Consider the following 5608-nt stretch of genomic DNA (forward strand, 5'->3'; position numbering starts at 1 on the left):
CATCCTAGATCTGAATGAATGAAATATTCTTATTAAATACTTTTTTCTTTGCATGGTTGAATGTGCTGACAACAAAATCACACAAAAATTATCAATGGAAATCAAATTTATCAACCCATGGAGGTCTGGATTTGGAGTCACACTCAAAATTAAAGTGGAAAACCACACTACAGGCTGATACAACTTTGATGTAATGTCCTTAAAACAAGTCAAAATGAGGCTTGGCAGTGTGTGTGGCCTCCACGTGCCTGTATGACCTCCCTACAACGCCTGGGCATGCTCCTGATGAGGTGGCGGATGGTCTCCTGAAGGATCTCCTCCCAGACCTGGACTAAAGCATCCGCCAACTCCTGAACAGTCTGTGGTGCATGGAGCGAGACATGATGTCCCAAATGTGCTCAATTGGATTCAGGTCTGGGGAACGGGCGGGCCAGTCCATAGCGTCAATGCCTTCCTCTTGCAGGAACTGCTGACACACTCCAACCACATGAGGTCTAGCATTGTCTTGCATTAGGAGGAACCCAGGGCCAACCGCACCAGCATATGGTCTCACAAGGGGTCTGAGGATCTCATCTCGGTACCTAATGGCAGTCAGGCTACCTCTGGCAAGCACATGGAGGGCTGTGCGGGCCCCCAAAGAAATGCCACCCCACACCATGACTGACCCACCGCCAAACCGGTCATGCTGGAGGATGTTGCAGGCAGCAGAACGTTTTCCACGGCGTCTCCAGACTCTGTAACGTCTGTCACGTGCTCAGTGTGAACCTGCTTTCATCTGTGAAGAGCACAGGGCGCCAGTGGCAAATTTGCCAATCTTGGTGTTCTCTGACAAGTGCCAAACGTCCTGCACGGTGTTGGGCTGTAAGCACAACCCCCACCTGTGGATGTCGGGCCCTCATACCACCCTCATGGAGTCTGTTTCTGACCGTTTGAGCAGACACATGCACATTTGTGGCCTGCTGGAGGTCATTTTGCAGGGCTCTGGCAGTGCTCCTCCTTGCACAAAGGCGGAGGTAGCGGTCCTGCTGCTGGGTTGTTGCCCTCCTACGGCCTCCTCCACGTCTCCTGATGTACTGGCCTGTCTCCTGGTAGCACCTCCATGCTCTGGACACTACGCTGACAGACACAGCAAACCTTCTTGCCACAGCTCGCATTGATGTCCCATCCTGGATGAGCTGCACTACCTGAGCCACTTGTGTGGATTGTAGACTCCGTCTCATGCTACCACATAGTGAAAGCACCGCCAGCATTCGAAAGTGACCAAAACATCAGCCAGGAAGCATAGGAACTGAGAAGTGGTCTGTGGTCACCACCTGCAGAACCACTCCTTTATTGGGGGTGTCTTGCTAATTGCCTATAATTTCCACCTGTTGTCTATTCCATTTGCACAGCATGTGTAATTTATTGTCAATCAGTGTTGCTTCCTAAGTGGACAGTTTGATTTCACAGAAGTGTGATTGACTTGGAGTTACATTGTGTTGTTTAAGTGTTCCCTTAATTTTTTTGAGCAGTGTATATTTCTAAATCTATTAGCAAGTACCAATTACAAGTGCATAGCTATATTGTAATTTTCCATGAAGAACATTTCTTTGTAAAAGTATTTATCATTTTGTTGCAATGTTTTCATAAACCATGTCTAATGTTTGATTGGCAATTTTTTTAAAGCCTCTTGCTGCTAACTAATGTGAGCTTGTCATGCTGCGCACAAATGGTGGCAGCATAAACCACAAATTTATGTTTTGAATGAAAAACATTTCCAGTTACGTGCAACAGATAAGGATTGGGATTTTAGGATGCCATCCTTCGGATTATGTTGGAACTGCAAAAACTCACATTTAGGAAAAGGGGGATACCTAGTCAGTTGTACAACTGAATGCATTCAATTGAAATGTGTCTTCTGCATTTAACCCAACCCCCCTGAATCAGAGATATGCGGGGGCCTGCCATAATCGACATAACTGCCTTGCTTAGGGGCACTTGTATTATAACTGTAGAGTGGGGGGGACACAGCTTTTGCAGATAATATGCACAAACGCAGGCACCAAACATGCTTGAAAATCATGATGTTATGATATTTCTGGTAATAAATCACAGATTCCAAGGTCAATTAGCTACAGGACAATATTTCTACCTACAGTGCCTTGCGAAAGTATTCGGCCCCCTTGAACTTTGCGACCTTTTGCCACATTTCAGGCTTCAAACATAAAGATATAAAACTATATTTTTTTGTGAAGAATCAACAACAAGTGGGACACAATCAACTGCTAATATAAGGAATTCAAGAGGTTCTCTATATCCAACCCTTAATGGTGACCCTCTAGGATTAATTTGGATATGACAACCAAATTAATCAAATATGTTTGTAATTAATCAGTAAGTTATCTTGAATATGAATTAGCCAAAAGTCACAAAAGCAGTTTTGCAAGCGATGCAGTAGAAAACGTAGCCTGCGTGGTGATACGTCAACACGTATGTCAGCAGGGCCAGCTAACTTGTACAGTCCACTTCTATGAATACAAGTTTGAGGCAGTTTATGGAAAGGTTTGATATTATAGATATTTGGAGAGTAAAGTTTCCTAATGACAAGTCTTTCACATGGAGTAATAAGGCAAGCTCCAGACTGGTGTCTAAATGTTTTGATTAACAGGGTATTTCTGTTAACATCCTTGCCACTCCCCTTACTGATCATAGAGCTATTTATATAGACATTCAACTTTTTATCTCTGATAATAGCCTTGGCAGAACATCCTACTGGAAGCTGAATAGCTCTATATTAAAACACGAGTTGGTCAAGATGGAGATAAACAATTTAATTACACACTTTTGGAACGAAGCTATAAGTGACAACTCATACAGTAATAACTGGGAGCTTTTTAAATATGAGGTTGGAAAATATTTAAGAAAATATGGGATTTTTTTTGTCAAGACAAGGAGAGCTGAAGAAGAAGGTGTAATTACAAAGATCACCTCTCTTGTTCAAAAGCCTGTTCAAAGTCTCTCAGAGGAGGACAAGTCTGCTCTGTTTGAGCTGCAAAAGAAGTTGGATGATACAGTATGTATAATCTGAAAGCAGAGGGAGCCTTTGTCAGATCTAGGAAGAAGTGACTAGAGGAGGGTGAACAAAATTCATCAGATTTTTTCAGGTTAGAAAAATACCACTCTAAAAATAATACAATTCAACAATTAAATATTAATGGTCTCATCACAGATGATCCCAAATTAATGTCTAACTTTAGTTGCAACTTCTACAGGAATTTATATAGTTCTATGTATTGTGAGGTTTCCTCAACTCTTTTTTTGACTCTCTGGGGGATGTGAAATCAATTGGGGAGGCTGAGAGGGAACAGTGTGATGACCCTATTATAGTTGAAGAGATCATTTATTCTATTGAGCACGTTAAAAATAATAAGTCTCCTGGGACTGATGGTATATCTGCTGAGTTTTACTAAGCTTTTTCTCAACAGTTGGCCCCATTTCTGTTGGTGTTTTCTGAAAGCATTAAAAATGATGCTCTCCCTCCCAGTTTGACTCAAGGTCTGATTACATTGATACCTAAGCCCAAGAAAGACTTGCTTCTACTCGAAAATTGGCGTCCAATCTGTCTGCCCAATAATGACTACAAAATATTAGCCTCTATATTTGCAAAAAGAATGAAGGCAGTATTGGACTCAATTATAGGAGAGACCCAATCTGGCTTCATGAGGAATAGACATACTGTGACATTCTCCCAATCTTCTTCTGGATCATCCAAATGCTCTCTGGCAAACTTCAGACGGGTCTGGACATGTACTGGCTTAAGCAGGGGGACACGTCTGGCACTGCAGGATTTGAGTCCCTGGCGGCGTAGTGTGTTACTGATGGTAGGCTTTGTTACTTTGGTCCCAGCTCTCTGCAGGTCATTCACTAGGTCCCCCCGTGTGGTTCTGGGATGTTTGCTCACTGTTCTTGTGATCATTTTGACCCCACGGGGGGGGGGGGGGGGGGGGGGGGGGGGGGGGGGGGTGATCTTGCGTGGAGCCCCAGATCGAGGGAGATTATCAGTGGTCTTGCATGTCTTCCATTTGCTAATAATTGCTCCCACAGTTGATTTCTTCAAACCAAGCTGCTTACCTATTGCAGATTCAGTCTTCCCAGCCTGGTGCAGGTCTACAATTTTGTTTCTGGTGTCCTTTGACAGCTCTTTGGTCTTGGCCATAGTGGAGTTTGGAGTGTGACTGTTTGAGGTTGTGGACAGGTGTCTTTTATATAATAACAAGTTCAAACAGGTGCCATTAATACAGGTAACGAGTGGAGGACAGATGAGCCTTTTAAAGAAGAAGTTACAGGTCTGTGAGAGCCAGAAATCTTGCTTGTTTGTAGGTGAACAAATACTTATTTTCCACCATAATTTGCAAATAAATTCATTAAAAATCCTACAATGTGATTTTCTGGATTTTTTTCCCTCATTTTGTCTGTCATAGTTGATGTGTACCTATGATGAAAATTACAGGCCTCTCTCATCTTTTTAAGTGGGAGAACTTGCACAATTGGTGGCTGACTAAATACTTTTTTGCCCCACTCTATATCTAATAATATCCGACTGGAGTTAGACCTTATTGACTATTCTGATTTAATCTTCAAAGACTGTTTTATTGTCTTCTTAGACTTTTATAAAGCCTTTGATACAGTGGAACATGAGTTTATATTTCTCTCCCTTGAGAAATTTGGTTTTGGGAAATAATTTTGTAGTACTATTAAAACTCTTTATATGAATGGGGACAGTTCAATTAAATTAAATCATGGCACTTCTCCTAGATTTGATTTGAAAAGAGGGATTAGGCAAGGTTGCCCAATTTCGCTTTGCCTCTTCCTGCTTGCAATCCAACTTCTTACAAGTTCTGTTGAATCCAGCAATATAAAATGGATCTCTATTGCTGACAGAGATATTATCATAAGTAAACTTGCATATGACACAACCCTCTTTTTGAAAGATGCTGACCAGATTCCTAGAGCAGTCGATGTGATAAATATATTTTCCAAAGCATCTGGTCTTTGCCTATACCTTAATAAGTGTGAACTGTTTGCTGTTAAAGACTGTGTAATACCCTCTATATGCAATATTCCAGTCAAGGAGAAAGTAACATACCTTGGGTTTACCATATCTAAGGATCAACAAGAAAGATGCTCATTAAATGTTATACCTATTTTTGAAAAAAACAAAAAGAAGTTGAACCATTGGTTGCAGAGGGATTTATTCTTGAAAGGTTGAGTATTGCTTTCTAAAGTTGAAGGTATCTCCAGACATACTTATGCAGCCCAGTCCCTATATCTTGACAACAAAATAGGTAAAGCGGTTGACCAGGTGCTTTTCAACTTCATCTGGAAAAATTGTACACATTATATTAGGAAATCTGTTGTTGTGAACTCGTGAATATGGTGGTCTCAATTTTTTAGATTTTCCAACTTTAGATTTTCCAATTTTTTAGATTTTCCTACTTTTAAGATAAATTGGGCTAAACATTTTTTTAAGAATCCAACTTCAATTTGTAATTTCATCCCTCATTATATCTTCTCCCATTTTGGTGGCCTCAATTTTATGTTACTATGTAACTATAACATTGATAAGATT

The sequence above is a fragment of the Oncorhynchus kisutch genome, linkage group LG24 (assembly GCF_002021735.2).
Source record: "Oncorhynchus kisutch isolate 150728-3 linkage group LG24, Okis_V2, whole genome shotgun sequence".
Taxonomy (NCBI): domain Eukaryota; kingdom Metazoa; phylum Chordata; class Actinopteri; order Salmoniformes; family Salmonidae; genus Oncorhynchus; species Oncorhynchus kisutch.